The sequence below is a fragment of the Crocuta crocuta genome, unplaced genomic scaffold, assembly GCF_008692635.1.
Source record: "Crocuta crocuta isolate KB4526 unplaced genomic scaffold, BGI_CrCroc_1.0 scaffold10, whole genome shotgun sequence".
Lineage (NCBI taxonomy): Eukaryota > Metazoa > Chordata > Mammalia > Carnivora > Hyaenidae > Crocuta > Crocuta crocuta.
The window spans coordinates 2,753,341-2,765,846 of record NW_027527551.1 but is presented as its reverse complement, the minus strand read 5'-3'; the positions used below and the strand labels follow the sequence as shown (position 1 = coordinate 2,765,846).

Below are 12,506 nucleotides of genomic sequence, written 5' to 3'. Positions count from 1 at the left end.
ACCCCTAGGCTGCAAAGCCAAAAACTGTTCCTCAGATTCCTGTGGAGCTTTCTTAGTTTTGCATGAAAATTAGGCTTCATTGGTCCTAAGTACTTGCTTGAGTTTGGAAAGGTAGAAATAAGGCTGAGGCTACTTTGTGCAGAAAATGTAGAAATGTGAGATGTTTTCTGCAGCACTGTAGTCCTTCTCCAGCTTCCTGGGCTTCTGAGACAGAAGCAGTGGCAACATGACACCCCAGTTGTATGTTCCTGAACTCAAGAGTTCCCCTGGTAGCTTCAGAGGTATGGGCTCCCCTGATGGGTCAGTTCTGTGATGCAGAATCATTCCAGGAGGTCCAGATGAGCGACGACTCCTTCAGCCTTGCCAACAATTGTGTAAGTAGATAATTCCCTGTATTAAATCCCTTTCTGCTTAAAGTACTTGGAAGGGTTGCCATTCCTTGTACTGAGTACCAAAATTAGTATCATTATCTGCACCAAAGTCTCGATCTATTAAGTGGCAGAAGTAAGATGTGAATTCAAATGCCAGATCTCTATGTTACACTTCTCTCATCAAGAAGCAAGAGGACAGAGTGGACAGTAGAACTCAAGAAGAAAAAACTGGCTTCCTTTATCAGTCAACTACTTTAAAACTACTAGTAGGGGCACCTGAATGGCTCAGTCGGTTAAGCGTCTGACTTCGGCTCAGGTCATGATCTCACAGTTCGTGAGTTCGAGCCCCACATTGGCCTCTGTGCTGACAGCCAGCTCAGAGCCTGGAGCCTGTTTCAGATTCTGTATCTCCCTCTCTCTCTGACCCTCCCCTGCTCACGCGGTCTCTCTCACTCTCTCAGAAATCAATAAAACATTAAAAAAAAAAAAACTACTAGTAAAATGTGTGCAAAGATTAGCCTACAAATTTGTTTCTCAGACCATTATCTAAAATAGAAGATATGCATAAAGAACTTCAATATCCAATAATAAGAACTGGTTCCATAAATTATGGGACATTCACATGACAGAATATTAGGCACATCTTTAAAATAATGGCATATAAAGCAATAATAAAAGAATGATGTACAGCTTGGGGCACGGGGGTGGCTCAGTCAGTTAAACGTCCGACTCTTGGTTTTGGGTCAGGTCATGATCTCACAGTTTTGTGGGTTTGAGCCCCACATCAGGCTCTGTGCTGGCAGTGCAGAGCCTGGTTGAGATTCTCTCTCCCTCTCTCTCTGCCCCTTCCCTACTCATGTTGTCTCTTCCTCTCAAAATAAAGAACTAAACTTTAAAAAAAAAAAAACAAAATGACAATGATGTACAGCTCTGTGGTTAATAAATTTGAAAACCTGGATAAAATAAAACATCTAGGAAAAAGTTTATCAAAATTCACCAAAGAAGTGATATAAGAAAAAAAGATCAATAAGATTGACAGCAATTATAAAAATTGCAAGTCCCTGAGAAAAACACCTGTCCTTGATCCAGGGATGAATTCTCTTAAATTTTCAAGAAACTGATAATCCCAAGGTTACCCAAACCTGTTCCAAGGTATAGAGAAAAGAAGTAGAGATTTTCAATTCTTATCAAACAGTCCAAATACTACTGACTTCAAAACCTGACAAACCTTAACAAGGAAAATGCAACAATACATTGAAAGAGCAATATATCAGGGAATTTCTATTCCAAAAATGCAAAAATAATTCAATATTAAGAAATCTATTCAGGGGCACATGGGTGGCTCAGTCATTTAAGCATCTGACTCTTGGTTTTGGCTCAGGTCATGATCTCACAGTTTCATGAGTTCAAGCCCCACATCAGGCTCTGTGCTGACAGTGTGGAGCCTGCTTGGGATTCTCTCTCTCCCTCTCTCTCTGTCTCTCCCCCCCTCCTGCTGTCTCTCTCTCAAAATTCATATAAATCAAAATTTTATATAAATATGAAAATATTCATATAAATCCCTACATTAATAGATCAAAGGAGTAAAACCATGTGATCATACAAATAAAATTCTAAAAAAGGAATTTAGTAAAATTCAATACTCATTCCTCATAAAAACTCTTAATAAGATAGGACAATATGGATCTAGGAATATGTGGTTATATTATATGTGGTAACATAATAAATAACACATATATTTAAGGAAGGATAAATGTATATGTAGATCTCAAAAAAGCGACTTAGTATCCAATGGCGAACAACTACAGAAATACTTGTTAAAATCCCTAGAACAAAAGTTGTCCATGTCTCTGTTGTCTAGCAACGTTCTGGGAGCTGGTGCAATTAGACAAGAGGGCAAATGTGAGTTTTACAAGTGTCAGCCATTGCTGTAGCAGACCCCTCTATAGAAACAGCAGAATGCAACTAAACTCTTAAATGACCAAGGCTCCTTCCAGAGTCTCCCCCTCTGTCCATCCCTGCCAAAGCCTCTTAGTCAGTAAAACAATGAAATGATTAAATGTGATACTCATTCCCTTTCCACGTTGTTAACCCAACATTTCCCCAACCCATACATCCCAATGCCAGTTCTTCATGTTTTCTTGAGATGCCTGATAGCCCCACATGACCCACCTGTCCTTTGCAGTAATTTCAAGCTCCTGTTTCATCTCCTCAGGATAATGTTCTCAATCTGACCAGGCATATAAACATACCCTTGCCATGGCCTCAATAAGGACCAATGGGTTGAGACAGGACTCTTCCCAGTACCATGTGTTTTTGTTTTTTGGGTTTTTTTTTTTTTTTTTTTTTTTTGTAACATAGCAGCTTTCTAAAGGCTAAATATCTTATCTGACAGGAGGAACCTTGATGGAGGAAATTTCAGCTAATAGCGGTAGATACATGGTACTCAAGAAGGATTTTCTGTCCTAGCTAAGCTTTTCAAATATTATAGTTACTGATTCTACCTACGTTTAAAGCCCATCCTTCATCTGACTGGTTTTACTGTCATTGTTCCTTTATTAATATTATATCTTGTGCCTGCTTCCCAAATGGAAGTAACTTGCAATAAAAAGTAAAAAAATCACCAAAGGTAAATATCATGTAAGGACTGAGCTTCCAGAAAGCCAAGGCAGAAAATGAAATGTAACACATTACATACCTCTCACTGCTTGGTTCCTTCTGTTTCTCAGAAGAAACCAACTTCTTTATGGCATTAAATACCAACACACACACACACGAATGCACACATACACAAGTGTACATGTCCAGATGTCCCTTCAGAACTATCCTTTCAGAACTAGCTTCCAGAACAAGGTTATTTGATAAGAATTCTGCAACAGAGATAAAGGGCTCTGCCCATAAATTTAAGTCCTTTTATTGGGAAATAACCTCTTTGGGGAGAAGAGTACTGGCAAAGTGCAAACTCAAAAAAACGGGGAAGATTAAAAAAAAAAAACTCATTGAGTTTGGTCATAAAAGTGAACGTAAGCGTAATTAGTTCATACATGAAAAACACTATAGGGCCTGAATAAAGACTCCCCACAAAGTAGTCTTCATTATTACTATTCATCAGTGCAAATGTGTGGTTTGCTCTCAGCTCTTCTGTATGGAAGCTAGTGAGACATGATGATAAAGTTCCAAGACAACGTTAAATTACTAGCGCCTCTTATTAGAAAGCAGCATTTTTCTTTTCAGGGTTATGTACCGCCATTTTTCTTATTCATTACTGGTGTAACATCAAGCTGTGAACTTCTACAAGGCTGGAAATAATTCATGCAACCAATCTTCTTTAACAAACTAATCATCTCTCCCCTTCAGGAGGTACAAGATATGGAACACTGGTGATGATTATGAAAAATCACAGTATTTATAGGAAACCACTGGGCTCCTTGCTATCCTCAGTATAGCTAAGAAAACTTTAACTATGTTTAATGATCTTTCCACTAATACTCTTCGTGAGACAGACAAGGCCTGTCACATGATTTTAGGACAGAAGTTTTCAAATGTTTTGTTCTCAGAAGTCCTTTACATTCTGATCAAAATTATTAAGTACCCCAAAGGGCTACTGTTTAGATGTGTTATGAGTATTGATGTTTGCTGTATTAGAAATTAAAGCTGAAACTTTTAAGTATGTATTTGCTAATCTTATTAAGAAAAATCCTATTATATGTCAAAATAAAGCACAACTACATTTTCCAAAACAAAGAACATTTTTTGCTCATCTCTTTAATGCCTGGCTTCATAGTAGATAGCTAGATTCTCATATCTGTTCCTATATTCAGAGTGTTCCAATGTCACATGTCATGTAGCATCTGGAAAGCCCCAGTGCATACACATGAGAGAATGAGAGTGAAAAATGGAGATAACAACTTGGTATTATTATGAAGAGAGTTTTGTCCTCACAGACCCCTGACAGTATCTGAAGGGCTAACAGAGTCCTCTCAACACATTTTGAGAACTGCTGATTTGGGATCAGACTGACTGCCATAAAAGTAAAATTAAGTTAAATTTACTTTCTGGTGGAAAAAAGCACAAGAATTAGAAAAGTATAGGTTCCATTTTACATATATAAGCTAAACAGAAGTAGAAAACAGTGTCTATTTTAAGACAGTGTCTATTTTAATCCTATTAGCAAATACATACTTAAATTTTATCTTGCCTAGGGTAATGAGGTATACTGCATTCCTCTTCAAAATACCTGCTTCTCCACTTACCTGTTGCTCCTCAATGGGTCTCCCAAACAGAGACTCTCCCTATGGGAAGATTATACTCTTCCCACCCTACTGTGTTCATGCCTGACCATCTGACTCACTTTGACCAGTAAAATGTGAGCGGAAGCGACATGTGCTGCTTCTGTGCAGAAGCTTTGCAGGCTATTGCACAATTCCTCCATCCCTCATCTCCTCTCCTGTGAGACTCACAATGTCCCAGGAAAGGACTGCTTCTTCAGCCTACATCCTGAAATGAAGGCAATGTGGAGCAGAATGGCAGTCAATCCATGAAGTACATGTAACAAAGCAGTAGTCCTCTGAGAGTTTTGGAATTGTTTATTACTACAGCAGAAATTAGCTTATGGTGACGGATAAAGGTAAGATAAGATAATTACAGAAAAATACACTAAAGAAAGTATCATAAGGGAATATCAGTCACCATAGACTAATTTCTGCTGCAGTAATAAACAATTCCAAAACTCTCATATTAAAGACTACAAAGCAAGGGTGATCTATGTTAGCATCCTCAATGTTTTTAGCAAACATTTTATTAAATGTAACAAGCATTATGGAGTCAGGTCCTATGTTAAACATCAAATATTCAGAAGTGAGTAAGATATGATCTCAGCCTGAAAGGAGATGGTGGAAAGCATGACTTTGACATTAGACCTAAACTGGAAGCCGCCTTCTGCTACTCACAACTGTATGACCTCAGGTGAGTTTTCTCTGAGCCTTATTACTCTCATCTGTAAAGTGAAGATAACAGTCTCTACTTCGGATGATTTCGGAAACTAAATAATACGATTATATAAAGTATATAGCAGATAGCCTAGCATACTGTGTGTTTTCAATAAAGACTACTTTCCTTCCTCCTTCCTCTCTCCATCTAAACTAGGGACTCTAAACTTAGCTCTATGTACTGGGTTTCTCAGTTACTTTTATATATTTTAGTCCTTCCAAAAATAAAAAATTATACACACACAAATGCAGTCATTTAGTCATTTAGTCTGTCACTCAGCTAATACTTATTAAATACTATACTCACTTTACAAATGAGATACTTCAAACAGTAAGAGGAACTTCATAACTTCCCCAAGGTCATATGTCAGAACATATATATTTACCTCATTTTTTAGTGGCTGGTAATATTCAACAGTATTGATAAATTACAGTTGACTTAACCATTCCCTTTTTGCTGGACATTTTCAAGCTGTTTTATGTGTTTACCATCACAAAAGAGAAACATCCTTATACATAATGGAACTCTATTTGTAAAATAAATTCTAAGAATTGGATTGCTAGGTCAAAGAGTAGAGAAATTTAAATTCTGATAAATAGTGCAAAATTGCCTTTCAGAAAGTCATTGCTGGTTTATACTCCTGCCCTCCATGTAGGAACATGCCCTTTCCCCAGACCTTCATCTACACTTAACCTGTACCAGCTGGTGCCTCAGTATCAGTGTTTGCCAAACCATGTTTCCAAGAATACCCTCGCTGGGCACTGTTTCGGAAAGACTGCTGCATGGAGAGCACCCCTCTTTCTTGTCTCTGGTAGATTACTGCTCTCTTTCTCTGCTTTCAAACATAATGTGTTTAGGGAGTGTGGCTGGAAGTGAGTTTTGTTCTGCTCTGAACTACTTAAGAATAATTCATCTCTCTGAAAGGTAACTTGTATATTGATCCAGAAACATTGCAGGAGTGTAGCTTTTTCATTGATTATTTGATAATGGGTCATTTCATTTCTATCTACTTCTGACTTCTCTGTCTTAACTCAAATAAAAGATCAGGTGACCCTGAACACATAATTCATCTCAGTGGAAACCATTTTGCCTGCCAATTCACATTAGCTCAAAAAATGACCCTGCAAACATCCAAGTTATTTAGAACAATACATTCCAGAGATGGCTCTTCCAACCTACCTTATTCTTGTTTAATATTTGGGCAAAAAACTAAAGGAGCTTTTAGTTTGAAGCAAATGGCATCTCATATTTTCTTGGAATGAGGCAAAAGCAGATCTAAAACATCTTTCAATGGAGTGAGCCTACATTGACAGGAGCACATCTAATGGCTCCCATTGTGTGTTCTTAGCCAATTTACAACTACATTCATTGAATTAATAATGATCAGCTAGGACTCACAGAAGCCTAATATCCAGGGCTCCACAGGGGGTTGCTAGCCAATAAATGTTTATTGATGACAACTGGGTGACAGAGAGAGATGGGCTCAGCCAGAAATTTAATCTTCCTACACAAGCATCCTGGCCAAGATTCCTCCTCAAGCCACACAGATGTGGTATCCAGAGAAATGGGGTGAAAAGAACTTTGAAGATATGTGAAAACTAAGAAATTGAGTTCTATGATTGCTTTGTTTAGTGAAAAGTAATGGAAACTCCATAAACATCATCAAAGGGTCAACAAAGGGACGAGAATTTGGAATTCAACATTGTGTTTCTCTGGATCCTGCTTTTTCCTTCCTATTCCAAAAAACATTTTAGTGGTACTAAGCAGTAAGCATTCAAACTGTATAGAGATTAGAAGGAGGCTCAGGACAAAGTATAGAAGAATAGAAAGCAGAGAAAAGATGGCAGAAGGGAAAGAAAATGATGAAAAAATTATAAGAAGTCCTTTCAACTCATGACTTATCTCAATAGCAATGAGGAGCATTTAATCATTATTTTTCCCAAAGACCATTCAGTCTGCTGCCTCTACCTGGCAAACAGGAAAATTATAGAGATAATTTAGTTATCAGTGTTAATCACCATGTATTATGTATTGAGCATGTATTAGGCAAGATATGGCAGGTTATGCTGCAGTAACAAAGAGCCCCAACACCTTAATGACTGAAAACCACAAAGGTTTATTTCATGCTCAAACCACATGTCCACCACAGGCTGTCAGAGCATTCTGCTCATCAGAGTAACCTGATGACACAGGCCAAAAGAGCAGCCAATCAGCCTTTCAGAAGGAGAATCTTGCATCAGCAATTAAACCTTCTGGGGATGACTACCACAGAGGCAATGCTTAAGGTAGGTCTAGGTTGAATCCCTCTCTCTCTACTTCTCATTAACCAAGTGAACTTGAACACATCACTTAAACTCTTGGAGGTTCAGATTCCTTATCTGAAAAATGGGAATATACAATTTACTCATGAAGTTGCTGTGAAGAATAAATGAGATAATAAACATATAGAACTAGCACACACTTGGAACTCAGTAAATGATAAGCTTTCGTTTCTTACTATATTAAAAGACTTACAATGAGCCTCGTGGGTTCATACAGATGTGTGCTTTTGCTCGCTGGCACATTATATACAAAATTCTTTAAAATATAAATTAAACCACAGTTTATACATGTCTCAAGGCTCTCACTGCCACCTACTGTGGTTCCTAACAGTTCAGTTTTGTACATGGGGAAAGGTGACCTGAAAGTGAAGAATTGAGCCAAAGTTGTTCTACAGTCAAGGTGTTAACGTCCAACTTAGTCTCTCCTGACTCTCAATATAATCTTATGTCTCACTGCTGTCCCCTACCTTCTGTGCATGGAGGCCAGAAGGGAGAACAATATACTGCACCCCAGGATAGTGTCTTTGGCAGTAAGGGTCATAAGGGTCTTTAGACAAGGGTCTCAGGTAAGTCAAAAGATTGTCTTCACTATTCATATACCAGGACTATGCTTCAGAATTATATTCTGCATAAATAAGGAAAATCAAAGAAATCAAAAAATGACTACAATTATAAGAGCCATAATAATGGCTAATATTTACTAAGAATTTGCCTTATGCCAGGTCTTATTCTATAAACTTTTAGAGGATTGTCTTATTTAATCTTCACACTAACACTGTGAGGTAGGTAGGTAATATCACCCCATTTTGCAGGGAACTGAGGCACCACAAGGTGAAGTACCTTGTCTAAAGTGTCCTAAATAGTAAGTGGCAGGTAAGGAGTCAACCCCAATATTTTCCTAAAGCCCATGTTCTTAACTTTTTCACTGCGGCTCTAATCAATATATAGTCATTATTTCTGAAATCCTGCTTATCAGGAAAAGGTAACGGTGGCTGATGCAATTGCCCTATAAGTTCAAAGCCTGTGCTAAGAACTGTAGGTTCATTTTGGCATACTGTTTAATTCTTCTCCATGATGATACTCAACATCTTCCTAGCACCAGGCAATTAACCAACAGATAAGTTCTTGAACATATAAAGAGCAGAAGAAAAGGGGCAGATCGGAGCATAGAGAAGGTGATCAACTGATATTTATTAAACGAGTAAGTAGCAATTCATCAGCAACTGAAGAAAACTCAAATTGATGCTCTTCCTGTGCGAGTCAACAACATCCCCATCATAAATGAAATTCATCATTTCAACTCTGTCAGCCCGTTAACACAAAATATGTGTGCCAGATTCTGAATATTGAACCTCATTGCACCACTGCCTTTTTACAAGCCAAGGAAGATAGTTTATTGAACGAAGTGTTTTAGGAAAGCGTCATAGGATATAGGCAGAAGAGGGAACTCATGCTTATCTCCAGGGAGATGGGGGAGACCCAATGGATGAAGCAAGCAAACTCCCTCGGGCCTGAAAGGTACTATTTCCATGCTATCCGACAAAAAAATTGGAGAGTTAATTTAGTACCTATTATTTTAATGCTCACCTAAAGGAAATTTTAAAATTCCGTATCCATGAATTTTCAGGGAGGAACAAGTGGCCCTCAAGATGTCATGCTCTGTCAAATGAAACAAATCTCTCTTCAGATGAAGACAACATTAAATGTAATTCTCTGTGTTTCAAAATGCATAACCAATTAGTAATCACTTGGCCATGAATTATTAGATCTTAGTAGGTTCCCCTTCCTGATTTCTCAAGAATATTTGGAAATTAATGGGATATGATTTATCAGACTAAGCCCATAAGCCATCTTCAAGCCCTTGTCTCTTTTTTCTTTCACATGACAAAGTGGGCTGCAACTATGTATTTCTGTGATCACAATGTATAATCACTACTGCTAAGTAGAAGCTGCAGGGGTGACACCATTTGGCTAGGGTACATCAGTGTCCCATATAAGGCCTAGTCATCAACAGCCCTCAGATCACACACTTCCAAGTGCTGTCCACACCTCAACTGTGCCTGATGAGAAAGGCTCAGCCCCAGCAAGTTGGTGAATGGTCCATGGTATGCTCTGGCAATGGGGATCAGAAAGATACGGGATTGAAAAATTATGGGTGAGGTAGAATCAATCCAAATTCATATACCCTAAAACAATTACATAACAGTCACCAAATTTATCAGTTTGTTATCAATAACTTTCAAGTAAAAAGGAACAGAACAGCTTCACTACAACAACAGAGGGTCAAGGTAACCCAAAAGGAAGTCCTCTGACTTGCTGACTACCCAGGAACCTTGATTCAGAAATGATAGAAGAAACTCTCCTGCTTAAATGGTGGACAGACTTGTAGCTCTCAAGACTACAAGTGGTCTTCCTCATACCTTTGTGTTTCTGGGCTAGGTCATGGTGGCCTCACTGGAAATGGGAGCTCAGCACCACCACCATATACATAACTATGTGTCTGTTTTAAGACTTGAGTTGTTACTTTCCTCCAGGCAGGAACTAACTCAAACTCTCCAATGGCTTTGTATAGGGGCCATAGCACCTGTACCATCAATATCCAAAACTGCTTTTCTTAAACTGATGATACATATATTCTTTAAGTATATCATAGTCTTACCAATAAATACCAAATATCTCAGCTCACACTTCCTGCTAGCATAGTACTTTTTCACTGCTCCACCAAGTGCCAGTTTTCCCAGAAGAGCTCATAGGCTGCTGCCAAGACAGGAAGGGGAAAGATAAGGTCAAGAGGGTGGGCCTCTATCTACCTCCACAAACAAGCCTTCTACTTTACCTGGGGCTATGGTTTTTCACTTGAGGAAGGGTCTGCTTCTTTTTTTTTTTTTTTTTTTAATTTACTTTTAAGAGAGAAAGCCCTAGCAGAGAGGGGCAGAGACAGAAGAAGACAAACATTCCCAACCAGGCTCAGCGCTGTCAGCACACAGCCCCATGTGGGGCTAGAAGTCAGCAACCCAGATCTTGACCTGAGTCGAAATTAATAGCACCATGCTTAAGGGCCTGAGCCACCCAGGCACCCAGCAAGGGTCTTCTTCTTTAAAAAGTGTGAAACCCCTGTTCTAGATGCTGCCCAGATTATAAGAGAACTCAGTATCTAGTGTGCCCCATTAAAGAGGCAGCTACGGAGGTTCCATGTTTGCATTTCTCTCACAGAAGTCAAGTCCACGTGATAATGGTGTTTCCTCCACGCTCCCTCCCTCCCATCAGAACCTCTCAGAAAGTGCCTCCCTCCTCAGGGGGCCCCAATTCTGGCCCGAACCCAGAGTGACGCGAGGCCAGGTGTCCGGGCCAGAGCCTGGCTCCACACACAGCTCCGCCACCATTACTCAGATCAGCAGATGGAGGTGCAGGCCGCTGTAGGGCAAAGGCGACCGGAAGTCAGCCGCTTCTCAGAAGCCCGGGAACCAGGACACCCTCCCCTCATTTTTCTGCTCCCCTGGCCATGGTGCAGGCCTCGTGCTGGTGGAGGAAAACGGCGCTGTGCCCAAGACCCCAGCCTAGTACCTGCTCCCTGAGGCCAAGGCCCAGGACACGGAAGATCTCCGTAGTCGTCGCCCTGGATGAGCCCCTGGCACACAGCCCCTTCGAGCCTGTGAACAAGGCCAACCTCATCATCCCTGTGGCGACTGCTGGGCTGGCACCTGCTCCACTCGCCGAAACGGCCCCACGTGCAAGAGTTCCTGCAGCCAAAGCGCGAAGTCTTTTCAGAGTGGCGTTCCCTGCCGGCCTGGCCAAGTGCGCAGACTCCGTGCGGACCTGCTGCAGGCGCATGCGGCCTTCAGGGCGCGGCTGCTTCGTGGGTGGCGTGTCTTCCTCCAGGCACCTGATGTGAAGGACCTGGGCAGGCTGTCCTGAGACCTGCCGCGTGTGCGTATCCCCGAGGCTCGCCCGCCTCCTAACGTCTTCAGCGCAGACAGCGCCGGACCACGGGCCTCCCAGTTTGACGGCAGGAGTGACGCGGAGCTCCACCACCTCCTACCTTCTCTGAGCAGCCCAGCCGCAAGGATGCCACGTACTCAGTGGTCGGGCAGCCGCAGCCGGGCAACCAAGACCTGCCCCAGACCAAGGCCCACACCTCTCACTACGCGGACTCATCTTTTTTTTTTTTTTAAACTGTTTATGTTACTTTTGAGAGAGCGTGAGTGGGGGAGGTGCAGAGAGAGAGAGGGAGACACAGAATCTAAAGCAGACTCCAGGCTCTGAGCTGTCAGCACAGAGGTGGGGGGTAGGACTCGAACCCACTGTGAGTGAAGTCTCCCACGCTCAACTGACTGAAGCCACCCAGGCGCCCCAAAAGCAGACTCATCCTTATGAAAACCCAGCGGCCACTGCTGCCTCAGCATCTTGGGGAAGTGGGCTCTCTCCACCAGCCTGGCCAGGCTGTCAAGGGGACAGCAGGGTGCACCGAGGGCAGTGAGCCCCTGGGTCCTCTCCTCAGTGCCTTACAACTTCCGTCTTCTTGAGGATCCAGTGGGGCCCGGCGCGCTGCTCTCCCCTTTTCTGTATCTTTGCTGCTGTGTTTTTCTGCTGCCAAATTGGGCATGCTGGCCCTTTCCGGTTCTATTTGGGGGTGGGGAGGGGGGTACCCACTGCCCTATGTCTTGGGCCCCCCAGTCTGGGAACAGTTGACATCAGGTGCCTTGCATAATAGGGCTCTCTTCCCTGCCTGATTTTCCCAGAGCCCATGAACCCTCAGCCCATGCCTTGAACAGTCTCCAGGTTGCTGCAATCTAGGCTGGTAGGAGAGGAGCCAGTCTCCCCAGCT

The 12,506-nt window shown here is 41.5% G+C and overlaps 1 pseudogene; it reads left to right on the top strand.

The window, feature by feature from the left end:
• Positions 1-296: 296 nt before the first annotated feature.
• Positions 297-11,853, top strand: LOC144235525 (carboxy-terminal domain RNA polymerase II polypeptide A small phosphatase 1 pseudogene; annotated as a pseudogene).
• The last annotated feature ends 653 nt before the right edge of the window (positions 11,854-12,506 follow it).